Raw genomic sequence first — 27,981 nt, forward strand, 5'->3', positions numbered from 1 at the left:
AGCCGAATAGTGTTTATACTTGCACTCCTGATGGAAAGTGTTTTACTCCTACAGATTTATGTAGTTACATAGTACTTGGTAGGAGAGAGGACAGAAAATTACTGAAAAGAAAATGAAGCCCATTAGGAAATTGTTAGGTTTATCTTTTTTAAAAAATCTTTTTTATATTTAAGTAATCTCTACACCCAAACATGGGGCTCCAACTCACAAACCAGAGATAAGGGGTTGCATGCTCTACCAACTGGGCAAGCCAGGCACCCCAAACTGTTAGGTTTATCTTAATACTTCATTTCTCAGTTCCTTTAGATCTTTCCTCATTGTATAATCTGGGTCGCCCTGATTGAAGGATTCTGTCTTCCTAATGTAACATCAGTTGTGTTTAGAATTGCCTTGATATAACTGCTTGATTGGTGTTCTTTTCCATTGTTTTCTTCCTCCCCAGAGCACAAAGAGATTCAGAAAGAATGGTAGAGTATATACACATTCCTTAGTTAGAATCTTCTTAGAGGGAATAACCTTGGATCTAGGAGTGCTCTTGCCTATGTGTGATAAAAGGCAGAAGATTTTTCTTTCTTTCTTTCCTCCTCTTTTTGTTTTGCTGCCTGTGGCTGTTTTTGGATTTTTTTTTCCTTTACATTGACAAAAGGTAAGAAGCGCACTTGAGATTCTTGCAAATGCCAGATGAAATATAACAAACATTATTCTAAATTTCAAACTGAGTTTGTAAAAAAAAAAAATGTAAGGAAAATCCTCAAGAGCAAAAAATGAAGGGGAAATTAAAAACTAAAGTGGTGCTCTTCCGGTCTGAGATGCTGGGGGAGCCATGGGCTTTGGTGCAGACATGGTAAAGTCCAAGAACCACACCACGCACAACCAGTCACGAAAATAGCACAGAAATGGCATCAAGAAACCCCAGTCACAAAGATACAAATCTCTTAAGGGGGTAGACCCCAAGTTCCTGAGGAACATGTGCTTTGTCAAGAAGCACAACAAGAAGGGCCTGAAGAAGATGCAGGCCAACAATGCCAAGGCCATGACTGCACGTGCTGAGGCTATCAAGGCCCTTGTCAAGCCCTAGGAGGTTAAGCCCAAGATCCTAACAGGGGGCAGCCGCAAGCTCAATCAACTTGCCTACATCACTTACCCCAAGCTCGGGAAACATGCTCATGTCCGCATTGCCAAAGGTCTCAGGCTCTGCAGGCCAAAGGCCAAGGCCAAGGCTCAAACCAAGGCCCAGGCTGCAGCTGCAACCCCGGCTCTGGCTCCTGCTCCTACTCCTGCAGCACAGGCTCCCAAAGGTGCCCAGGCCCCCACAAAGGCTCCAGTGTAGAGGCTTCTGCCTGCCATGTGAGGACGGAAGGACTGGTATGACCCTTGGGCTTCTGTCTGCATGGGCCTGGTGTCCTCCTGTGCTATTTGTACAAATAAACCTGCGGCAGGATCTGTCAAATTAACTAACTAACTAACTAACTAAATAAATAAATAAATAAATAAACAAGCAAAACTGGTAAGTACATAAGTTAAAACTATGGCTGGCCCTGGTAATGAAGAGGCTTCTGTTTTAATAGCCATACAGAACAGGAGACTTTCATGCCTTCCCTCCATAAAGCTGGGCTCCTCAAAAGGTTGTCTAACCATTGAAAAGATGATCTAGAAAAACATCTGTGTAGTGATGCGATGTCACACACTTACATGAGTTTATGTACAGTATATGAGTTCTAAGTGAAAAAGTTTCTTCTGAGAATTTGTTTTATGTGCTTATTCTCTTATAGTTTTGGTTTAGAATGGCCCTCTTTGGGCAGCCTGGATGGCTCAGCGGTTTAGCGCCGCCTTCAGCCCAGGGCGTGATCCTGGAGACCCGGATTGAGTCCCACATTGGGCTCCCTGCATGGAGCCTGCTTCTTCCTCTGCCTGTGTCTCTGCCCCCCGCCTCTGTCTCTCATGAATACATAAATTAAAAAATCTTTTTAAAAAATAATAGAATGTCCCTCTTTTTCTGCAGTTTAGGAAACCCAAAGCTGAGAAATTAACATAAAGTAGTCCTGAGTCCGTAACAGTTGCATGGCATCAAGCTGAAGCAAATGCAAAACTTCTCTATAGGAATATCTTTAATATAGGCCATACAGGATTCCCACAACCAAAAGTGCCCTGAAGATTTTCTTTTTTAATAGAACTTTAAAAAATACAGTCATCGAAACTTAAAACTCAGTGAACAGCATTAATGATAGAATGGATAAATTATGGCATATTCACAATGGACTATGAAGCAATGGAAATGAATAAATTGTTGCTATGCACAAGATCATGATCAAAAAAAGATAATGCTGAATGAAGGAGGCCAGACACAAAAGAATATGTATTGTGTGATTTCATTTATATAAAGCTAAAAACCCTAACGTACACAGTTAAAAATCATTATAGTGAGGGAAAGGACAGTGATTGGGAGGGAGGATGAAAGAGGCTTATAGGGTGCTGGATTTATTGGCCTGGTGGTAGTTACATGGTTGTTTCACTTTGTGATAATTCATTGAGTTTATGATTTGTGTACTTGTTCAATCTAATAGAAAGCAGGATAGGAAAATGTAATATCATATAAAATAAAGGATAAGTAGAAAGCATAGTAAAAGATGGTAGAAATTAATTCAAATGTGTTGATAATCATACTAAAGTGAATTACACTTTCCATTTAAAAGGCAGATTGCCAGGATCCCTGGGTAGCGCAGCGGTTTAGCACCTGCCTTTGGCCCAGGGTGCGATCCTGGAGACCCGGGATCAAATCCCACGTCGAGCTCCCTGCATGGAGCCTGCTTCTCCCTCTGCCTATGTCTCTGCCTCTCTCTCTCTCTCTGTGACTATCATGAATAAATAAATAAAATCTTTAAAGAATAAATAAATAAATAAATAAATAAATAAATAAATAAATAAAAGGTAGATTGCCTTTTAAACATGTAGCATGTTTCCAAGATGGCTGATATTAGTTCATTTCCTTTACATGTATGCTATCCTCCCCCCTAGAAGTCAAGTTTATTCTTTTACTCCTCTTGAATCTGGGCTGGCATGTGACTTGTTTGACTAATAGAAGTTACCAGAAATGACATTTGGCGACTTTCAAGGCTAGGTCATGAGGAGTTTTTGCAGCTTCCATCTATCTTGTTTTTTTTGGAATGCTCTCCCATGGAATGCAGTCTGGGAACCCAGCTGCCATGCTGTGAGAAGCCCAAGCCAGATGGAGAAGTGCAGCTGAGCTCCTAGTCAACAGCCAGCATCAACTGCCAGCCATGTGAATAAGTAAAGAAGTCATCTTGGACATTCCAGGCCTGCAGTCATCATATGGAGAAAAACCCAGGCACCAGGCATATGGACCCAATCTAGCCATTTTCAGCCATTAGAGCATCCTACCTGAAGGCCTAGATGTCATGGAGCAGACACAAACTATCCCCTATACCCTATCTGAATTCTTGACCCTCAGAATTATATGCATAATAGGATGATTGTAGTTTTATGACATTAAGCTCTGGAGTATTTTGTTTGTAGCAATGGATAGTTGAAAAAGAATTTGGTACCTGGAAGTGAGGTGCATCTATAACCTAAAATTTAGATTGGCTTTGGAACTTAGTTGTGAGTAGAAGCTGAAGGGACCTTGAGGAGACTGTTAGTCAAGTTTTGAAATAGTAAGAAAAGTATTATTGGAGGCTGGATAACAGAATCTTTGTTATATAATGATACAAGGTTTGTTAGCACTGTCAAGTGTGGTAACATGGAAGATAGAAAGTATATCCAATGAATTGGATTTATCCAAAGAGATTTCTAGGCAGAATGTTGGCAAAGTGTTACTTAGCTTCTTCTAACTCCCTGTGATGATATATAGATGAATAGGTAAAAAATGAACTATGTTCAGTTTTTAAGCAGAACTTGCAAGGGAAATGTTTTAAACTCAGGATCTTTTATGTTATAAAGTAAAACTTTTTCTCATCTCCAGTTGCTCTAGATGGCCAGTGACAAAGAAATGGCTTCAGAGCAAAGGTAAAATTAAAGATTCTGCCAATAAAACATGGCCTCAGAGTTAAGATCTGAAATAGAAGTCCTTTTAAGATTTCAGAAAGATATAAGGCAGTGCCTCATAGAATATTTTAGCTAGACAAAAAAAAGTCCAAAGATCTTAAAGGAATACCTCTTACACCTTCTCTGTTAAATAAATAGGGCTTTTCAGGTTCCTAAGGGTGTTTTCTTATGGTAGTCTCAGAACACAAAACTTAAGATAAAGAAGGTTGGTATGGCTATGTCTCCTGGAGTGAACCCTATAAGAGTCATAGGAAATCTACAAAGGTTTTTTTTTTTTTTTAATATTTTATTTATTTATTTCTGAGAATACACAGAGAGGAGAGAGAGAAGCAGAGACAGGCAGAGGGAGAAGCAGGCGCCATGCAAGGAGCCCATTGTGGGACTCGATCCCAGGTCTCCAGGATCAGGCCCTGGGCCGAAGGCAGCGCAAACCGCTTGAGCCACCCGGGCTGCCCTCTACAAAGTTTTTAAACAAATTGTTCTAACAAGCAGCTTCAGCTTGGATTAAAAAGGAACAGAGACAGTCAAAACTGAAACCTTTGGACTTCTAATCCTCTACAAGCAGGAAGCAGGCTGAGAAGGCTACTCTATTGCAAACATTAACCATCTCTTATGTGAGAGGAAGGATGACTCAGAGGTGGAGCCGAGAGTTTTGGAGAATCACTCTCAAAGAGTAGGATTGGGCTGAAATCAAGGAACCAGTGACATATGTCTGATTAAATTTCATAATTGCTATGGACCGGTAACTGCTATGTGTTTCTTGTTCCTTTCCCTTCTTCCTCATATTTTGAATGAGAATGTAATTGTGGTTATCCTGAGTCAGTCTCAGTGTTATACATTTGTGTGTTGGGTGTGTGGGAGCAGATAATTTGTTTCTTTATTCAGATCAAGAGGAACTATTCTCCAGTAGCTGTACCTGAGGAACTACTTCTGAGGAGCCTCAATCTCACCTGGACCTGAATTAGATAATCAAGATTCTGGACATCAAGCTGATGCCATTATGAGATGAGACTTTTGAAGGCTTAGAAGAGGGTGAGTGTGTTTTGCATGTGGGAGGAACTTGGGGTCAGAGGGTGGTATGTGGTAGCTTTTCTCCAAAGTGGCCATTGTTAATTTCTTATTTGCCATTCAGAGGTGGAGTGTATTGCTCTCCTCCCCTTGAATCTAGACTGGCTTTAGTGACTTGCTTGACCAATTGAATGCCACTTTCTAAGACTTCTGAGGCAAGGTTATAAGAAGCCTTGCAGCTTCTGCCTAAGCCTTTTGGAGTATTCACACTCAGAACCCAGCTACCATGCTGTAAGAAGCCCAAGCCAGATGGAGAGGACACATGTAGGCACTGGTTGATAGCCCCAGTGAGCTACCAACAAATAGCCTCAACTAACTGTCAGCCATGTGAGTGAGTGAAGGAAGCATGTTGGACAGTCCAGCCCTAGCAAACAGCACCTGGAGAAGAACTGGGGTCTCAGACAAATAGCTCCTGTTGACATCCTAGCCATCTTCATCTATTCAAGTCATCCCATCTGAGGTCCCAGACATTGTGGATCAGAGACCTGCTATCTCTCCTACGCCCTGATAGAATTTGTGGCCCACAGTATCATGAGAATAATAAAATGATTGTTGTTTACCACTAAGTTTTGGGGTAGTTTTTTATGTGGTAATAGATAACTAACATCATCAGATTGAATATTTAAAAATCCAGCTCTATGCAGTTTATAAGAGAATCAGATTGAAAGTAAGGTATGGAAAATCATATTCTAAAATAAAGGTGGTAGGGCAGGGCATTAGTAGGCAAAATTGACTTGAAGGCAAAATTCATTATTAGAATTTTTTTAAAGATTTTATTTATTTATTTATGAGAGACACAGAGAGAGAGAGAGAGGCAGAGACACAGGCAGAGGGAGAAGCAGGCTCCATGCAGGGAGCCCGATGTGGGACTTAATCCTGGGTCTCCAGGATCATACCCTGGGCTGAAGGTGGTGCTAAACCACTGGGTCACTGGGGCTGCCCCACTATTAAGAATTTTTAAAATCACAAAAAATTATAAAAGGATAATTAACCAGGAAGCTATAATAATTGATTATATTATATTATATGGAAGCATATAATAATATGATTCCAAATCATATGGATCCAGTACTGTGTCCTCAAAATATACAGACTATAGGAGGAAAGAATACATATACAACTATAGGAAAATTGGTAGGTCTACAAAGCAGGAAATTTTAACTTGTTCTTCCCAGTGATTGCAGGTCAAACAGACAAAAAATTTGAGATTTGAACAAATGACCAACAAGCTTGATTTGGTGGGCCTCTACAGTCCTGTACATAAGAGATGAGAATATACTTTCTTTTTAAGCAGTTTTTAAAAAATTGTACAAATACTGAATTCATAAAACAAGTCTCAACAAAATCAATGAATGTATATTTAAGCAGACTGTATTCTCATTCTCAATTTAAAGATCGAAATTAAATGAAAAGATGATCAAAATAACTATATATTTGGAAATTTAGAAGTGTATTTCTAAGTAAACTCATAGGTCAAAGAAGAAATAATAGAAATCAGAAATAAAGCTAACTTATTAAAACTGACTCAAGAAGAAATAAAAACTTGAATAGGCCTATAATCATTACATATATTGAATCAGTAAATAAAAATGTATTTAAGGTGTACAGATTAAAAAGTTTCGGCATAAGTATACAACTGTGAAACTGTCATCACAGTTAAGATAAAAAAAATGTAACTATCACCTCTAAAATCTTCTGCTCCTTTCCACCTAACCTCATCCCTAGGCAACTACTGAATGCTTTATGTTACAATAGATGAATTAGCATTTTAAAATATTTTTATATAAATGGAATTATGTAGTACATAGTCTTTTTGTGGTGGGGGTTTATATTTCTTTCACCGAGCATCATTATTTTGAGATTTCATCCTTGCTGTTGGGTGGTCAAAGGCTCATTACTTTTACTTCTTAGTAGTATTACACGCTTTGTTTTTTGGCTAGACCACACTTTGTTTTTTTATCTGCTGACATATATTTGGGTTATTTCAGGTTTGGGGCTCTTAGCCACTGTGAACATTAATATACAAGTTTTGTAGATATATGCTTCATTTCTTTGTTAAGATATCTAGGAGTGTAATATTTAGATCATATAAGTATGTTTAACTTCTAAGAAACTGCCAAACTGTTTTCTTTTCTTTTTTCTTTTTTTTTTTCCAAACTGTTTTCTAAAATGGTTTTGCTATTTTACATCCTACCAGAAGCCTAGGAGATTTTGAGTTCTTCCACATCCTTGTCAATATCTGGTATGAGCAATCTTTATTTTTAACCATTCTAGTAAGTGTATGGTGCTATACAGCATATAGTTGAGTTTTGCTTTATTAATGCAAATGACAATCTCTATCTCTTGATTGACCATTTATGCTTAAAGTGATTATTGGTATGGTTAGGTTTAAATCTACTGTCTTGCTATTTTTCTGTTTATCCCATCTAGTTTTATTTTTCCTTTGTCTTCTTTTGGGTTATTTTTTTATCGTTTACTCATATTTCTTTGTTGGCTTATTTGTTTTGTTTTAATGGTTGCTTTAGGACTTGTAATACATATTTCAGCTTGTCATAGTTTGCCTTTAAATGATGTTATGCCACTTTACCTATAGTATAAAAAATTTGTAATAAACTAAAAAAAAAAGTTTACAATAGTTCTTAGATAATAGAAGAAATATTCCCTTCTCTTTCCTCTCAGATTTTGTCCTATTTTGTCATACATTTTCTCCTTTTACTATGAACCCCATACCATTTTGTTATTATATTTTTATATCAATAGTAAACTATATTAGAAAGAGATTTACAAAAAAAAAAAAAAAAGAAAGAGATTTACATAATAAGAAAAAATCTCATACAAATATCCATGTAGTTATTCTTTCTAATGCTCTTCATTCCTTTGTGCAGATTCAGATTTTCATCTGGTATTATCCTCCTCAAAAGGTTTATTTCATTTTTTTTTAAGGTTTATTTCAAATATTTCTTCTAGTGCAGGTGTGCTAGTAATTAATTATTTAGTGTATCTGAAAATATCTTTATTTGAACGTTGTTTTTGAAAGATATTTTTTTCCTGAATATAGAATTATACGTTGACCATTTTTGCTTTTGCATTCCCTTAAAGCTGTTGCATCATGTTGACTGCATTGTTTCTGATGAGAAATCTGCTGTCATCCTTGTCTTTATTCCTGTCTATGTAATGTATCTTTTTTTTCTGGCTGCTTTTAATACTGTTTATCAGTGGTTTGAACAATTTGACTATTATGCTTTGGTATAGTTTTTCTTGTGTTCTTCTTGGGGTTCATTGAAGATCTTGAACTTAAGGGTTTATTATTTTTTTAATCAAATTTGGAAAAATTTGTTTTTAAAAATATTTTCTGTCTCTGTTCCCTCTCCTTTGAGAAACTCAAACTACAAATATATTAGGCAGCCTAAAGTGTTCCCACAACTCACGGATGGTCTTTTTCCCTCTTTTTGCTTCTGGTTCACTTTGGATAGTTTCTTTTGTTGTATCTTCCAAGTTCACTCATCTCTTACTTGGTTTTGTCTAGTTTGCTGTTAATCCTATCCAGTGTATTTTTCATCTAAGACATTGTACATTTAATCTCTAGAAGTTTGATTTAGATTCTTTTAATATCTCTCTTGTTTCTATTTAATTTTTTTTGAAAATGGAATATTATATCTCCCTTGTTTCTATTTAATTTTTTTTGAAAATGGAATACAGGTATAATAACTTTTAATGCCCATGTCTGCTAATTCTGACATATGTGTCAATTTTGTAGAAGTTTCAGCTGATTCTTCTCTTTATAGGTCTTATTTACCTGTTTCTTTGTGTGTCCATTAAAGTTGTTTGGTTCTAAGTATTGTGAATTTTACCTTGTGGGTACTGGATCTTTTTCTTCTTCTTTGTTCTCTATCACAGCTGAGTTATCATTACACTTTGACCCTTCTTAGTCTCCCATTTAGGATTTGTTAGATTGGGCCCGTTTTCCATCTAAGGTAATTATTTCTCCAAGACCCTTCTTTCTAAAGTTTTTATTTACTTGTTTGACAGAGAACGCAAGCAGGGGGAGTGGCAGGCAGAGATAGAGGGAGAAGCATGCTGTCTGCTAAGCAGGGATCCCGATGTGGGGGGCCCCATCCCAGGACTCTTGGATCATGACCCGAGCCAAAGGCAGACACTTAACCTACTGGGCCACCCAGGCGCCCATCACAGGACCCTTCTAATTACTCTACCCAGGGCTCTGTAAATTGGGGGCTCTTCCATTCTGATTGGTATTCCTGAATGTAATTCAAGAATAGGCACTATTCCTATTCTATTTGAGTGACAGTGTTCTCTCTAATCCTGTGAATGGTCACTTATATGCAATCATTGATCAGTACTCTGCTGAATACTTGAGGGGCACCCACCACATATTTCCAGAATGCTCTCTCTGCAGCCTTCTCTTCTCCAGCACTTTGTCCTGCAAACTCTATCTGCCAGCACTTTGTCCTGCAAACTCTGTCTGCCTTGGTCTCCTCCAACTCTCAGCTCCATCTCCTCAACTAAGATAGTCTGCAGGGCTCTACCTGGGTTCCTCCTCCCTGAGCTGTGCCCTGGTCTCAGGGTAATAAGCTGAGCCATTCATAAAACTCATTTCACTTGTTTCTCAGGGATCACTGTTTTTTAGTTCAGGCAGTTCAGTCTTCGAAACTATTGTTTCATATATTTTGTTTGTTTCTGTTTGATTCAGGCAGGTAGGTGACTGTTGTACCTGTTACTCCTTATTGGCTGCAAATGGAAGTCCCCTATTTTCTATACTTATTATGTACTTAAAATGTATTGTGATAAATACATAAACCAAACAAGTATATTTGTCAAAGTTAAAGTAGTGATTAGAATTTCCCAGACTTCACCTTATTTTCCTCAAACATTTGAGAGACTAAAGGTTTACATTTTAGGTATTTTTTTCAGTAGTTCATTTTGCTTTGATTCTAGTAGAGTTCAGTGATTATCATTTTTTTAAATTTATTTTTTATTTTTAAGTTTGGTTTTTTTTTTTTTGTAATCTCTACACATGACCCAGAGATCAGGAGTTTCATGCTCTTCCAAATAAGCAAATGATCTGGCCAGTGATAAGTCTCTTTTTTAAAACAAAGAGACTTATTATGTTCTATTATTGTATGAATAGGCAATACTTCTTGTATTACAGGCCCTGAGGCTTGAACTCAGTATTGCTATCTTGTTTCATATTAGCTTCCAAATAGCATCAGGTGGTCATTTTTTACTTTAAAACCAATCTACTAATCTGGTCTGATTTGATCTTATGACCTCAGGGAAGAACCCTCCTAGGAATAGAATGAAGAAACACATTACATCTGAGGCTTTAAAAAACAAAATGAAGATCCAGATATTAAAATCATTTTAATATCTTTGCACCTTTCTACAATGGAGTCATTTAACAAAGAAAAGGAAGCACTGTCCTCTAGCCTAGTTAATGAATTATTTAATTTGGATACTATTTTATTATAAATAATCGATTTCCAAGATTTTCTGAAGTTGGAACACTGTGTTCTAGCTTAGTTTAAGGGAAGTGATAAAAATGTGAATTCTGCTACAAGGAGAAATAAAGGAAAGAAAGTTAAGGGATTGGGCTTGATTTTTAATAGAGTGATTCTGCAGTTAAGAGAGTTTGTTAGTCTTCTCAAAGAAGAAGTAGGGTTGTCCGATAAGAGTGAGGAATAGGAAGGACAGAAAAAGGTTGGAGTAGCTGTTGGGGGGGGCGTCTTAAGTCAATGTGATTTTTTCATATTTCTGGGGATAAAGATGAGGAATTCTCTTGTAGGATTGTGGCTTGTTACTTTTACTCTTGCTTTCTCTTTTCTACGTTCAGTGTGTAATTGTTGATTAATTAAAAAGTGGGAATGAATTTTTTAATTTATTTTTATTTTGGGGAGGAATGAATTTTTTTTTAAAGAATTTTTTTCAGGGCAGCCCGGGTGGCTCGGTGGTTTAGTGCCGCCATCAGCCTAGGGTGTGATCCTGGAGACCCAGGATCGAGTCCCACGTCAGGCTCCCAGCATGGAGCCTGCTTCTCCCTCTGCCTGTGTCTCTCCCTCTCTTTCTTGCTGTGTCTCTCATGAATAAATAAATAAAATCTTAAAAAAAAAAAAAAAAGAATTTTTTTCAAAGGAAAGTGTATCAAGAAATAAACTTCAAATCATTAATTTCTTGAGCTTTAGTTTTGGCCAACTGGAATAGTACAGCCTTTATTGTATCAATTTATAACTCAGGAAGGTGGACAAATTTTAGATTTCTTTTATAATATTTTTATAAAAGTGCATTCTAGTTAAAATGCCTTGGAGTATGAAAGATTAAAAGACAGGGGGCACCTGGGTGGCTCAGTTGAGCATCTGCCTTCAGCTCAGGTCATGATCCTAGAGTCCTGGGATTGAGTCCTGCACTGGGCTCCATGCTCAGTGGGGAGCCTGCTTCTTCCTCTGCCCCTCACCCTGCTTGTACTCTCTCAATAAAGATATTTTTATTATATATATATTATAATAAAAGATTAGAAGACATGATACAGAAGGATCCAGGGCTGCTCAGGAGTTCATGAGGATGGGGTAGTCAAATCTAGGTGTTTGTTTGCATTTACTTTTTTTTTTTTTTAATATTTATTTTATTTATTCATGAGAGACACAGAGAGATTGAGGCAGAGACAGAGACAGAGGGAGAAGCAGGCTCCATGCAGGGAGCCTGACATGGGACTCAATCCTGGGTCCCCAGGATCACGCCCCTGACTGAAGGCGGCACTAAACCGCTGAGCCACTTGGGCTGCCCTGCATTTACTTTTTAAAAAAGATTTTGTTTATTTGAGAAAGCATGAGAGAGAGAGAGAGAGAGCGCGAGAACCCAGATGCCTGGTGTTTGCATTTGTATGTATGTTTGTAAATATGTATTTATAGCTAGCATCAACTGTTTAAAGCTAGTGTTCTCTTTCTCTCCCATCTGTTGTTCCCTGATGTATGTATTGTATTTATTTACTGCTAGCATCCGCTATATTCTTTTCTTTTTCTCCTATCTTTGGTGGCCTCCATGAGTCATTCTTTCAAGCGTACCCAAATTTGTTGAGCTGACTTAAGCTTCCAAGTTTTTGGAAGAATTGGTCAGAGATCACTGCATAGAGATTCCTAATGGAGAATCTGTAAGGTGAGAAAGTGATGAGCTCTGTGTAGTCTAAGATGACAAGCTTTCCTACCCTGACCAGGAAGGATTATTTTCCCAGTCTTCCTGTGGTGTCAGGGAACTGGAATTGAGGACTCTAACTTCTAGCCTTGACAAGTCTTAATGAAAGGAAAAAAAGGTCACACTCAAAAAAGAACTTAGGTCCTTAGACTTAGTGCCGGCTTCCCTCCAAAGAGAAATGTTCTTCTTAACCTTGTAGAATACATATAATTAAAATTCTTTAAATTTTTTTTACAATTGTGAGCAGTAATCTCTCTTTAAACCAGGACAGCCCCCCAATAAATTTTAGGCATATCAGAGCAACTAGTTTTAGAGCAAATACCCTTTGTAGGGTGAAAATTAAGGAATTGAGTCTTCATAACATAAAACATAGTAGTAATGTGAGGTGATGTAGTGACAAGACATAATTAGATGGAGTTGTGTGTCTTCTAGAGCAATAGTTCTCAAACTTTTTGGTCTTAGGACCCCTTTACATGCTTACCTCTCTGAAGATCCCAAAAAGTTTTGTGTATGTGAGTTATAGTTATCAATATTTACTATATTAGGAATTAAAACTGAGAACTTAAATTTATTTACAACAACAAACATCATATGTTACTATTTCTTTGAAAGCGAGCAATTTAAAAATATATATTTTATTTGAAAATAATAAGCCCATTACATGTCAACATAAATAATTATATGAAAAAAAGTTTTTTTCAAAACATTTAGTGGGATGAACAGCATTGATTTTTTTTCTTTTCTTTTGCAAATCTCTTTACTGTCTGGCTTTATTAAAAACAGCTTGAATTTCATATCTGCTTTTGCAGTCAGTCTGGTGCACTGCCATACATCATGTATCCTGTGGAAAACTCCTCTGTATACTTATAAGATAATGAGAATAAAAAAGGCAAATACCTTCTTAGTATTATCACAAAAATACTGGTGATCTCAAGCACCCCCAGAAAGTGTCAGTATGTTCAGGAGCTTTTGAAACACTGTTCCCAAACTATTTATGTGTAGGGAAAAAGAAACACAAGAGTTTTCTCCATTGATGGGCACTTGGGTGGCTCAATTGGTTAAGAATCTGCCTTCAGCTCAGGTCATGATCTCAGGGTCCTGGATTGAGCCCTGCATTGGGCTCCTTGCTCAGTGAGGAGTCTCCTTTCCTTCTCCCTCTACCTCCCTCCTCCCCTCAGGTCATGCTCTCTCTCTCTCCCCTCTCTCTCAAATAAATAAAATCTTAAAAAAAAAAAAAAAAAAGGTTTCTCCATTGGGTAAAACCAAGTTTTCCATGTGTTTAATCAGCACTGACTGTTTAACCTAGTAATTAAACAGTATAACATTCAGACTCCAGAATTGAAGTGGGTGTTATAGTCAAAACCTCCAAGCACTGAACTAGGAGTCAATCCCAGTTCATGTGCTTTTAAAAAGTAGTTGTTTAGTGTTTTTGCAGGCTATTGTTAACCAGTGGGAGAGGAAAATTGAACCAAAGAATTTTAGAGATTAAAAATGACCTTTAAAGATAATCTAGTCATAGAATTTTAGGCTTTCAGATTTGAAAAGTACCTGAGAAGTTATGTAATCCAATCCTTAAGCTTTTGAATAATTATAAGTACTTGTGATGTATAGGCTAAGTACATTATAGTCTCTCTTTCTCATCATTTTGAACTTTCCTGTTTCTTTTTAATGTCTTCTGTAATAGAAAATGTCAAACATATACCCCATCACCCACCTTTAACAATTGTTAATTCATTGCCAAATGTTTCATGTATACCTCTACCTACTCCACCTTCTCCCCTAGATTACTGGATACAAATTCTAGACATTTTATGGTTTTACATTTTATAGTTTTTTATATACATTTCTGTTTGTTCCATGATCACACTAAAAAAATTGCCAGTAATTCTTTAATAGTATCAAAAACCCATCGTTTGCATTTCCTTGATTGTGTCATTCATATATATATATATGGTTTTTTTCCTCAGTGTATTTGGGATGCAGATAAATTTTGTGCAGTGCAGTTGGTTGATTTGTCACTTTTTCTTTACTCTCTAATTTGTCACTTTTTCTAATTTTTTGTTGTAGAAACTGGGTCATTTGTCAGGTTTCCTTGAGTCTGAATTTTGCTGATTGTATCTCTGTGATGTCTTTTAACATGTTGCTTTGTCCTCTGCATTTCCTGTAAATTGATATTTAGATTTAGAAGGTTGTTCAGACTTCTTCAGAGTGGTAAGTACTTTCATCAGGACATGCATAATGTCTCTCTTTTTGTGATGTCAGTAGCTATTGATGATTTTTACTTAGATCCATTAAATCATTAAGAGCTACAAAATGATGATATTCCAACCTATTATTATTTACTTATTACATGTAATACTTCTATAAAAAGAAACTTATCCTTTGTACTATTTGATTACCCTGTAGTTCATTTGGGAAAGTCAGGATGAATGCTGATTCTTTTTATTTATCATTTTTCAAAATAATCAATTAGTTCAACTAGCATTATCCAATGGTGACAGAATGGTCTTTTTTGTTTTTGGTATCATTATGAACTCCTTGATTTTTTATATGTATGAGTGTGTGTGTGTGTATATATATAATCTGTATATGTATATTTTTTAATTTTAAGTAAACTATTCCACACATGGGGTTCAAATTTAAAACCCTGAGATTAAGAGTCCACATGCTCTACTGACTGAGCCAGCCAGGCATCCTTAATATTTTAAAAATATATTTCAATCCATTGCTGCTGTTATTCCACATTATTCTCTTGTGATTTTACATATTTGTTTCTTCTTAAAAAACCAAGACTGGAGATGAGGACATGTCTTAGTCATCTTTGTGTCCCTGATGCCTAGTGCATGGCTTGCAATAAATATTTGTCAAATGAATGATTGAATGTTCTGTGCAGGATTAAAAAATATGAGTTCATTTTATCAGCATGACAGAGGAACAGTGTTCAAGTATAATGTCTCTGTTTGATCTGAAAAAAGGGTAATATAACTGAAAAATATTTTGGGTGAATGTGAAAGAAAAAGATGGTTTTAAAAAGTGAATGTTAGGAGCTCCTGGGTTGCTCAGTCGGTTAAGCATCTGCCTTGGGCTCAGGTCATGATCTCAGTGTCCTGCGATTGAGCCCTGCATGGGGCTCCCTGCTCAGTGAGGAGCCTGCTTCTCTTTCTACCTCTGCAGCTCTCTCACTCTTGTCAAATAAATAAATAAATAAATAAATCTCTTTTTTTAAAAGATTTTATTTATTTATTCTTTAGAGACACAGAAAGAGAGAGGCAAAGACATAGGCTGGGGGAGAAGCAGGCTCCCTGTGGGGAGCCTGATGTGGGACTTGATCCCAGTACCTCAGGATCATGCCCTGAGCCTAAGGCAGATGCATGCGCTCAACCGCTGAGCCACCCAAGGGTCTCCGGTAAATAAAATCTTGAAAAAAAAAAGGGGGGGGGGATGTTACTTAATTGCTACTTGTTAGCAGATATGGAGTTATTTAATCTGTTGTTTCCAGTGAATTTTTTTTTTTTTTAAGATTTTATTTATTCATGAGAGACACAGAGAGAGAGAGAGAGAGGCAGAGACATAGGCAGGGGGAGGAGTAGGCTCCATGCTGGGAGCCCAAGTGGAACTCAATCCCAGGACTTCAGGATCTTGGCCCAGGGCACGACCCAGGGCATTATGCCCTGGGCCAAAGGCAGGCACTAAACTGCTGAGCCACCCAAGCGCCCTGACGGTGAATTTTTTCATTGTATTTTTATTCAAAGGAATAAATAAGAATCTTTGTTTTTACTTCTCTAAGTAACATTTAAAAGCATCATCTCTCCATCTCATTCTTGTTTCCCTTAATATAAATGGCAAAGAACATTCACATCATCACAAACATGTTTCCCATGAATTTATCCATTTATTTTACAACTCCCCGCAAATTACAAGAAAGTAAAGCAGAACTAACTTGAAGTACTCACAATATGCTATTTATATCATTTATTCTTACCACAATCTTATTAAGTAGGTAAGATTATTATTATCCTCCCGTTTAATAGGTGAAGTAATTGAGGCACAGACATTAAGTAACTTGCCCAGTTGGTCACACAACTAGTGAATGTTAAAGCCAGGATTCAAATTATGTATTCTTTCTCCACAGCCTTTGCTGTTAAATTGCCTTAAGTGACTTTATCACAGACTCTTTTGTAGGATGAGATGGTGTTCATAAAAGCATTTTATGGTCATATAATAAAATTACTCATGTAGTGTCACAAAATCTGTCATAACAATAAATAATTATGGCTAAGCCAGTTTTTTTTTTCGTGAGAGACACACACACACACACACACACACACACACACACACACACACACACACAGAGGCAGAGACACAGCAGAGGGAGAAGCAGGCTCCATGCAGGGAGCCTGATGTGGGACTAGATCCCAGGCAGTGCTAAACCTCTGAGCCAGCCGTGCTGCCAAAGCCAGTTTTTTTTTTTTTTTAAATGAAGCTTTATTTCCAGAAAAATGAATCCTATTTTTCCCTGCCCCATCATTTTATAGGTAATATTAAGCAGATAAATATGAATTGTTAAAGAATAAGTTCTTATCCTCCATGAAAAAATTAGAATTCACAGAATTTGCAAATCTTAAACATTTTTAGTAGGAACAGTACTTGTAATATAACTTGTTTGCCATCACTTTCCCTGTGATAAGATGATTATAACTTGTTTTGTGTGGGTACTAAGCATTCATAGCATTCTCATACGTGAGCCCCGAAGAGGCACTTGTTCTAGTTTCTTCACTCTCCTTGCTTCCTTCATTATCATGAATTTATGCATAATAAAAAATAACTCAAAAGCACTATAATAATCTGTAATTGTAACAGCTGAGGCTGTAGCATATATAATAGAGTTTACTGGTTGTGCAAAATTTCCTGCTGACTGCTGTATGTCACTCTTTCTCTCCCACTCAATAAGATTGAATGTAATATGAGAATGAAAGTGACATGAGTAGGGAAAACTTTGCATCTAATTTAATTTCTTTATTAAAAAGTTCTTTTTTTTAATGACTTTTTTTTTAAGATTTTATTTATTTAGTCATAGACACACAGAGAGAGAGAGAGAGAGACACACAGGCAGAGGGAGAAGCAGGCTCCACACAGGGAGCCTGATGTGGGACTCGATCCCAGATCCCCAGGATCACAACCCAGGCTGCAGGCGGCGCCAAACTGCTGTGCCACCGGGGCTGCCCCTATTAAAAAGTTCTTAAGTATTTTTAGAAATAAGTGTATTTAGGACACAGTGTTACAACTTGGCTTCCAGATTGAGAAACATTACTCTTAAAGCATATTGCTTAGCCACTTTTCAAATTGATATAGCAAAGACAGCTAGTAGCTTTTTTTTTTTTTTTCTTCTATCTTTGAAACTTTATTTTTGGGAAGCTCGGTTTTAATGGTTGAGGTAAGGGAATTTTTATTTTTATTTTTTATTTATTTATTTTTTTAAGATGTATTTATTTGGGATCCCTGGGTGGCGCAGCCGTTTGGCGCCTGCCTTTGGCCCAGGGCGCCATCCTGGAGACCAAGGATCGAATCCCACGTCAGGCTCCCGGTGCATGGAGCCTGCTTCTCCCTCTGCCTGTGTCTCTGCCTCTCTCTCTCTCTCTGTGTGACTATCATAAATAAATAAAAATTAAAAAAAAAAAAGATGTATTTATTTATTTATTCAGAGAGAGCGAGAGAGAGGCAGAGACACAGGCAGCGGAAGAAGCAGGCTCCATGCAGGGAGCCTGACGTGGGACTTGATCCCGGATCTCCAGGATCACACCCCGGGCTGCAGGCAGCGCTAAACCGCTGCGCCACCGGGGCTGCCCGGTAAGGGAATTTTTAAAAGAGGAAATCAAGGAAACCAAGAAATGACAATAGTACATTTATTATAAGTAATATTGTGCTGATTTCCCAAGACTAAGAGAGAAAATGTATTCTTACAATACATAAAAGTTGCATATAAATAAATGTATGTTTCTTCAGCTAATCTCACTATCTGGATATGGCTTTGAAAATGTTCTAGTAGGGGATCCCTGGGTGGCGCAGCGGTTTAGCGCCTGCCTTTGGCCCAGGGCGCGATCCTGGAGACCCAGGATCGAATCCCACATCGGGCTCCCGGTGCATGGAGCCTGCTTCTCCCTCTGCCTGTGTCTCTGCCTCTCTCTCTCTCTCTCTCTCTCTGACTATCATAAATAAATAAAAATAAAAAAATAAAAAAAGAAAATGTTCTAGTAGAAGCTGTGAATTGATTATAACCACAGAATAAGACTTATCTGAGGGAATCTTTTTTTTTAATTTTTTAATTTATTTTATTTTATTTTATTTATTTTTTTTATTTATGATAGTCACAGAGAGAGAGAGAGAGAGAGAGAGGCAGAGACACAGGCAGAGGGAGAAGCAGGCTCCATGCACTGGGAGCCCGATGTGGGATTCGATCCCAGGTCTCCGGGATCGCGCCCTGGGCCAAAGGCAGGCGCCAAACCGCTGTGCCACCCAGGGATCCCATCTGAGGGAATCTAACACAAAAAAATTTAAACAATAAAAGCAGCAACAACAAATTAAATTCTTACGGGTCAAGGGTTAGCATGTTGCAGTTATTCAAATATTTGTAGCAGTTGTCCTTTAACTATTGAAATGTAGTATTGAGGTGCCTGGGTGGCTCAGTGGGTTAAGGGTCTGCCTTCAGCTCAGGTCATGATCTCAGGGTTCTGGATTTGAGAACACATGGGACTCCCCACTCTTTGGGAGTCTGCTTGTCCCTTCCCCTCTACCTCTCCCCCACTCATGCTTGCACACATGTGCTCTTTTTCTCTCAAACAAATAAAATCTTTAAAGAAGAAAAAAAGGAAATTTAGTATAATCCCAGGAAAGAGGTGGCTTAGTATGAATTTATGTGTGGTATTGAGAATAAGACTCAGATATGATTTATTCTTTTTTTTTAATTTTTTTATTTATTTGTGATAGTCACAGAGAGAGAGAGAGAATGAGGCAGAGACACAGGCAGAGGGAGAAGCAGGCTCCATGCACTGGGAGCCCGACGTGGGATTCGATCCCGGGTCTCCAGGATCGCGCCCTGGGCCAAAGGCAGGCGCCAAACCGCTGCGCCACCCAGGGATCCCTGATTTATTCTTTTTAAAAACTTTTTTTAAAATTTTAAGTAGTCTCTGCACCCAATGTGGGGCTCGAACTCACAACCCCAAGATCAAGAGTCACACACTCAACAGACTGGCACCCCAGATATGATTTGTTCTAAACTAAGGAGTTCATTTTAGAGACTGTAAATTTGCTTTTAGAAACTTGTTTCGTAGTCAACATGATCATTCATTTATTGGTTATGAAAAGTGCTTTATCCCATTTGGCTTATTCAGGAGTAGTGGAGAAGGATTGTTTAGATTAATGTTCATATTTCTTTGTATAGATCTAATCAATTATTCTGTAGGGCAAGTAACATTAATTCAGCTCTTCTTTATTGTGACTGGTATATTCTAACTGGCATTCCAATATATGTTTAGTTGATAGAACAACTAATTACTTCATGTGCCCATGATAAATGTTATTTGGAGACATTTGCCTTTTCCTATTTTTTTTTCTTAATTGGTTAGTCTGCATTTCTAAAATCTGCTCATTAGACAGACAGCCAAAAAGCCCCCACATATCTGAGGGAAGTGCCAGGAAAGTGTTAATGCTCCAATTTTCCTAATCCTCATCCCTTAGTTTTTAGGAGTCACTGAAATCAAATGAGTTGGACTCTCAAGAGGCTGGTAATCTGTTTAGGACTATTTTGGAGCTGGGTTGGGGGCGGGGAGGGGATTAACATTGAGTATCTTTTATGTATCAGGTGATTAAAATGTGTTAACTCATTTAATTCTTAGAATTCTATGAGGTAGATGGTATACCCATTTTACAGGTAAAGGTATGGAGGCTAGTTATCAATTTACCCTAAGTCATACTCCTTAAGTAGAAAAATGATTTGAACCCATCGCAGTCTCCAAATATCTGTTTCTGCTACATCATACAAATCTATGTCTACTACACCACCATGTCATCTGAACATACTGTTTTCTGTTAGTAAATATTTCAGTAAATTGGGGCAGACAATGAGATCAGTAGACATACTAAGGAGATTGCAAAGATACATGATGTGTAGGAAATCATAAGACAGTAAGATAACATAAATTAGAGTTGTAGATCTACCACATAACATGTGTATCTTGGGCAAGTGATATATTGCCTTTGTTGCAGTTTCCTTGTGTGTAAAATAAGGATAATATTTATTCTACCTCTCAATGAGGTGTTAAGAGAGGGGGGAGGAGAGACGTGTGTATGTGTGGGTATAAACTTCAAAAATCATGAAATTTGACAAATGTAAAGAATTTTGTATTATGATTATAGAGAGTCCTGTAGCTTGGCAGATTGGTATCATTCTTTTAACTAAGGAACAATTAGTCAATCTTGGCCACTGGAACTCAAAGAAATAGTATCTGTCAGTCACAGTCATTTCTTGGAAGGAAGAATTGAAAAATGCACAGCAGTTATTCTCCTTGACCTCTTTCTCTGAAAGGGAATTTGATTAGGCAAGCTGGTTTCATAATAGAGTAGAGCTTCTCTCTTCTCTCCAGGGAATTGAAGCTGAGCAGCCAGACTTGTTTTGTGAAGCTAGAGCAATCCGGTTTTAAAGGATTTAACTAAATTTATTGTGATTAAGGTTTTATGAGGGATGTACATTGCAGAGCAGCAGCTTTAAAAATGTTACATATGAGCCAGTCTCTATCTCTAGGTTGAGAACAGAAAACTATAACTAGTTTAAGCTCAGAAAATAGTCCTCAGCAATTCTATAGCATCTTGAAAAGAAACTGATTCTGAAAGCAGAAAAAGAGGCACTAGGGGACAAGTTGTATGGACTGTAGAATTGAGTCCTCATCTAGGCATTATTTGGTATTTCTCCAGACTTTCTTAGTGGGCAGACTTGTGGACTTTTTCCATTATATAGAGAAAGAAAATTAAAACAGAACACTCAACACACAATAAACACATGATAAATATATGGATATTTTAACAAAAACAACTATAGAATTATGCCAATTATGTCTTTAAGATAAAGGCAATGAATGGCCAGAGACCTGAATTTCTGTAACTATAGGCATCCCTGGAGGGTTACCACATGTCCTGGTAGAACCCAAATTGCCACCAACTAGGAATATCTTGCTCACTCCTTTTTCCCAACAGTTGCTGGCCTTGCTGGGGTTTGTATGTATATATGCAGAGTTAGAGCCACTGGTTAAAGTAATTAGGCCAACGTCAGGACAAAAATAGATCAGTCAGTTTTTCTAAAAAAGGCTTCCTACATTCATACTGTTATCTTTATTTACTAAATTGATTTTGGACAAATATATAGCTGATTTAAGATCCTGGAAACTTAGTATCTTAAGCCAGCCTCTTGGTTCTGCTGCTTCAATCTTACCTTTTCTAGTATGTGTTACTTAATCTGGTTGGAGACTTGGAAATGTGGTTCCAAGAGTCCTGTTTTTGGGGAATTGTTCAGTGTTATTCAAAACAGATACTTGATGAAAGTAAAAGTCCAGGAAATAATAGGAAGAGTAGAGGAGAGGCTACATAAAGGGAGCCAATGAAGAACCACTGTACCCATTAATATACCATCAGCCACAGACTTTCCTTCCAAGTAAGTACTTTCTCAGGAGATCAGAAACATCTAGGGAGGGCAGCCCAGGTGGCTCCGCGGTTTAGCGCCTCCTTCAGCCTGATCCTGGAGACCTGGAATCGAGTCCCACTTCAGGCTTCCTGCATGGGGGAGCCTGCTTCTCCCTCTCCCTCTGGCTGTGTCTCTGCCTCTCTCTCTTTGTGTGTCTCTCATGAATAAATAAATAAAATCTTTTTTTTTTTTTAAAGAAAAGAAACATCTAGGGAAAAAAGATAAAATTACTTTTGGTGCCATGTTGGCTTTCATTGGATTTAAATATTTTGGTTTTCTAGGGTGACACACAATTGATAGAGAGTGAATAACTGGGTTTTATTAAAATGGAAAGGTTGAAATACCTTTTTTTTTTTAAGATTTTATTTATTTGATAGAGTGAGCAAGAGAGGAGAGAGCACAAGCCAGGGGAGGGTTAGTGGGAGAGGGAGGAGCAGACTCCCCACTGAGCAGGGAGCCTGCTATGGGGCTCTATCCCAGGACCCTAAGATGACCTGAGCTGAAGGCAGATGCTTAGCTTAACCGACAGAGCCACCCAGGTGCCCCAAGATGGAGATGTTTATATCTATATTTTACATGATCTGAAAAGTAAAATAAAAATTTCAGGACCTTCTGATACTAGGTGGTTTAAATACTTAAGAGAATTGGTTTCCGAAAAGAGCCTTGTAAAGATAAGTGTGTATTTTCATATTAAATTAAACTTGCTAAGTTAGAGTCTTTCTCTTTCCTAGTAGGTTAGTTTTTAGAGGCTTTATTTATGCTTTCCTTTCTAAAACTTAATGTAAGATAAGTCAGCCTTGTTGAAATAGGTAGCCATCTTGTCAAGACTGTGTGTGTATTGTGTGCCTAGCACAATGTGTGACTATAAGGAAGGTGGTTGGGACATGACAGGAAAGGATAGTAGAGGTGTCTATATCAAAGAGACATTTATTCCATCTAGAAATTTTTTTTACTGAAAATATAGTCTGGGAAGTGTTGGTGGAAGGAGTTGCTTGTGAGTCCTTTGCACTTAGTATGCTTTACTTTGAAAATAAGTTTCATCTGGGGCCCTGGGGTGGCTTAGTCACTTGAGTATCTGACTCTTGGTTTCAGCTCAGGTCATGATCTCATGGTTGTGGAAAAGCGCCACATCAGTCTCTGTGCTCAGTGCAGAGTCTGCTTCAGATTCTTTTTCCCTCTCCCTCTCCCTCTGCCCCTTCCTGCTCACACTTACTCTCACTCTCTCTCTAAAATGAATAAATAAAATATTTTTTTTTAAGTAGGATTCATCTTAAAACCTGGCAGAGTTGTGTATACTACTGAAATTAGAGGTACTGAAAAAGTGTAGGACACAGCAACCCCAAAGAGACACTTCTGTGGGAAGCTTTGGAAAGCTAGTGAGTGCTGGACACTGAGTGCTTGGGTGGCAGAAGCATCAGGAGTTGAGATAGGAAGTTTAGAATGCCTTTGCCTGAAGCCTAATGGAAATAGACTTCTTTGTCCTGCATACTGCTAGAAACTGCCTTGTATCTCTGGACTAGTGGCCTAGAAATTAGACCCACCATTCTGTTTCTACAGTTTTCAGTACACAAAAGAAACTTTTTCTTGTTTATAAAATGAGAAAAAAATCTTTGAAAAGGATATTTTTTGTGAGTGAAGGTTAACAGTATTTGATAAGGTGATTTGGAGCGGTCAGCAAAACATTACCTGCTGAATAGTTATTCTATTTATATAATCAGGTAGCTAGAGAGTAGTAGAGAAGGCCTGAGATTTGATTTGAGAGGAAGGATGCTAATCTCATTGAGATTAAATTATTGGAAAAATATTCCTGTTCTATTGGCAAGAGAAGAGAGACCTTGCTTTACTCTAGCCAATGAAGTAGGTTCATATTCTATAGGGAATGGAGTATCTAACAACTAGCCTTCCTATTTCTGATCTCTTAGTGAAACCTTATTTAGGAAATATGAGGTAGCCTGGTTATTACTGTTGAAATAGAGGAGAAAAAGATCACTTTGTCCTATCTAAGTTAACTAAATAGTTCAAGGTAAAGACATGAAGATAGTTTAAATTTCCATACAACACAATCAAATTTTGCTGTTATAGTTTTGGTTAGAAACTGTCTCCACCTACTGGCCACGATTCACTAGCCAATTCATGAGAACACTTGCTTTTTGTTTTTTCCCCCCGAAACTTGGATATGTGATGGCTATGGAACGTACTTAAGTAGGGTTGCTGTAACTAAATACCTTTAGTTAGCTTTTCCTAAAACTCCTAGATGAATTTTGTAGAATTCTTATTAAAGGTTGCTTGGGGGACAATTGAGAGAAGCAGGGTAAAGACTTACAAGAACCGAATTAAAGAGATGAACTCTTGTAAGTGTCACATTTGCAATAGTGTGTTTGGTATCTGCCACTCTGCCAATTTAATTAAGACTGATTTACTTATAAAACTTTAAGCTTTGTTAATTCTAATTGAGTAAGCTCATTTTCTAAGTTGCTGTTCATACACTTGTGTCCATTTGGAAATAATTGTCAATGTCATTACTGAATCACACAATAAAATAAGACTTTTTGGGTGTCAGGAGTTGGCAAACTTATTTTGTAAAGTGTCAAAGAGTGTTTAAAGGCTTTGCCCACCACACAGTCTTCTTGTAACTACTTAGTTCTCCTGTTGTAGCAAAAAAGTAGCCATAGACAATACAGAAACAAATGAATATTTGGGTTTTTTTTCCCCACTAAATAAAATTCTATTTATGGAAACTAAAATTTGCATCTTATATAATTTCTATGTACCATTGTAATGGTACTTAAAAAAAATTTTTTTTAAGTAGATCCATGCTGGGCATGGATTCATGCCCACCTAGGGCTTGATTCACGACCTTGAGATCAAGACCTGAACTGAAACCAAGAGTTGTACATTCAACCAATTGTGCCATCCAGGCACCTTTGAAAAACATTTTAAAATGTAGAAACGATTCTTAGTTCCTGAACTCTACCAAAATAGGCAATGTGCCAAATTTGGTCTGTGGGCCATAGTTTGCTAACCTGTGCTTTATGTTCAGAAACAATTTTTAAAAATCCACTGATAAGTTCTCATATCCCATGGAAGTGATAGTCTAGAAGAGAATTTCCCAACTTTTTAGGGGGTAATTTCATGCTTTTATGACTTGTCAGGAGAGCGTTGGATCTGTTCACCATTGTCACCAACCACATGGTGGTTGAAGTACACAACTTTGTTTATATAGAACATGATTCTTTTATCCACTCATATGAATCTACTCTGTTCTGATTTTGTTGTATTTCTACAGTTTAGATAATTTTCTTTTAAAGATTTCTATTTATTTATTCATGACAGACACAGAAAGAGAAAGGCAGAGACATAGGCAGAGGGAGAAGAAGGCTCCCCTATTGGGAGCCTAATGCAAGGCTCAATCCCAAGACCGCGGGATCACGACCTGAACCAAAAGCTCAACCACTGAGCCACCCAGGCACCCCTACAGTTTAGATAACTTAAATCCAAAACATTGGAATGACTTTTATAAAGGATGTTTTAGCACATGATTGTATATACAGGAGAAGATTCTTTATGTGAGTTTGAAAGCCAGCAACATTCAGATTAATAGAATTATTCTAAAGTTACTTCAAAAAAATAGACCATTATTATAATAAGAATAATGTACTGTAATGAGAGGCATGTGGCATATGGGTTGCATGATATGGGTAGGCTGGGGTGGATCATTACAGACAGTTTCAGTGATGTTCTATTATCATGTGATGGTTCTCAGTCTGTTACATTTTGGGAGATAAGTATTTTAAAACATTGAGTTACAAATACTAATTATTAAAAACAGTCATTTCAGTTAGTCACCTGTAAATACCCCAAAGCCTCTTAGCTCTTATCCTCTACCAGTTCCCAAATTCCTGCATTACTCCTATAGTCTACCTTCTCTCTTTCTATGGGACTGAGTGCTATGAAGTTACAGAATTGCCTCTCTAAACTCATGTCTCTAAACTCTAACCTCGTTTTTTGCTAACAGGCAAGAGTTAACAGATTAGGATAGTATAAAGAAGTCAAGTTTCCAGAAGTACAGTTGAAGTCAAAGATAACAGAAGGTAAGATGAGGTAAATATAATGGAAAAAAATACAGTGAGTGACTGATAAAGAGATTAGCAGTTGTCATCAGAGTTAAGATATCATAGTTCATTGATTTTAGGAGTTGTTGAGTTTTTTCCATTTTGACATCTCTGAAGTTGAGATGTCGGTTTACTTGGTAATATATTTTTTTTCTTACTGATATGTGAAATAATGGTGAGTCTTCCAATTGATGACATCTTAGATTTGATGAAATAAAATATTTAAATTGTAGATTCCAAAAGTATAGGCAGTTACAGGTACTGACAAGGTTACTAGGGTATGGCCATTGGAGAAAGTATAAAAGGAATTCAGGTCAAGCATCTGATTAGATATTTGCTCAAGAACTTTGAAGACTGAGACACAAGCTAGTTGGGAGAGTTTTCAGCCAATGAGATGCCTGGAAATAACTAACAGGTGAAGCACAAAGTGAGGTAGATAAGACCAGTTTTACCTTTAGGTCTTTCTTTTTTACTCATCCTTCTTACATGTTTCAAATGCCAGTTTCTCAGGAGATCTTCCATTTTATCCCCTTCCCTGAATACTAAATTAAGTTTTCCTCTTACACTGTCTACAGTCTCATAATACCCTGTACTTTCTCTTTTATGATTCTTTATTCTAATTATAGATTTTATTGTGGGATTATGTTGTGCTTCTTTTCCATTTTTTTTTTAATTTTTAATTTTTTATGATAGTCACAGAGAGAGAGAGAGAGGCAGAGACATAGGCAGAGGGAGAAGCAGGCTCCAAGCACCGGGAGCCCGACGTGGGATTCGATCCCGGGTCTCCAGGATTGCGCCCTGGGCCAAAGGCAGGAGCCAAACCGCTGCGCCACCCAGGGATCCCGCTTTTTTCCCATTTGATTGTAAACTCATTGACTATAGTTTAAAAAAAAAAGGTTTATTTATTTATTTACTTATGATAGACAGATTGAGAGAGAGAGAGAGAGAGGCAGGCAGAGACACAGGAGGAAGAGAAGCAGGCTCCATGCCAGGAGCCCAAAGTGGGACTCGATCCCGGGACTCCAGGATTGCACCCTGAGCCAAAGGCAGGCACCAAACCGTTGAGCCACCCAGGGATCCCCTGACTATAGTTTTTAAAGTTTTTTGTTTGTTTGTTGTTGTTGTTGTTGTTGTTTTTAAGTAATCTTTACACCCAGCATGGGGCTTGAACTCACGACCCCAAGATCAAGTTACATGCTCTTGTGACTGAGCCAGCCAGGCATCCCTCATTGACTAGTTATTATGTATAGTCCTAGCATATTCTAGGTACTGGTTTGTATTTGCTAAATAAATGAATTGAAAAAGAGACAATGAGGCTGTCTGTGACTAAGAGTATACTCTGCAGTAATGTTCTAGAAGCCACAGTGACAGTATTGAGAACATTTTGCTAAATTTGATTCTTTTTGGTAGTTATTTGTTGCATTTCAAGCTTTGTTTTCTCTGAAACTTAGGTTCTTGTTATGTTAAATTAAGATACTAGTATCTAGGGATGCCTGGGTGTCTCAGTGGTTGAGCGGCTGCCTTTGGAAGTCATGATCCCTGGGTCCTGGGATCCAGGGAGACTACTTCCCCTGGATCCCCCTAGGGAGACTACTTCTCCCTATGCCTATGTCTCTCTGTGTCTGTCATGTGTCTCTCTGTCTGTCATGAATAAATAAATAAAATCTAAAAAAAAAAAAAAAAAAGGTACTAGTATCTACCTGAAAGGCTAATCATTAAATGAGGTAAAATATGGAAAACACAAAATACAGCATTTTCTACATAGTCAATGCTCAGTAAGTGACAGGCTGAAAATAGTCATCTTGATTT

The 27,981-nt window shown here is 37.6% G+C and overlaps 1 protein-coding gene and 1 pseudogene across 3 annotated transcripts in view; both read left to right on the top strand.

Moving 5' to 3' along the window:
• On the top strand, positions 1-27,918 carry LOC140609243 (large ribosomal subunit protein eL29 pseudogene; annotated as a pseudogene).
• Positions 1-27,981, top strand: part of AHCYL2 (adenosylhomocysteinase like 2) — a 163,193-nt gene that overhangs the window by 33,700 nt on the left and 101,512 nt on the right. The window contains exon 1 of one of the 3 annotated variants that reach the window (XM_072784533.1): positions 4,963-5,094. The exons of the other annotated variants lie outside the window; for them this stretch is intronic. The gene's annotated coding sequence lies outside the window, so the exon portion shown is untranslated. Of the gene's footprint in view, positions 1-4,962; positions 5,095-27,981 lie in introns of those variants that run through there. 3 annotated transcript variants of the gene reach the window in all.

Source organism: Canis lupus, chromosome 18 (assembly GCF_048164855.1).
Source record: "Canis lupus baileyi chromosome 18, mCanLup2.hap1, whole genome shotgun sequence".
In the NCBI taxonomy this organism is placed as follows: Eukaryota; Metazoa; Chordata; class Mammalia; order Carnivora; family Canidae; genus Canis; species Canis lupus.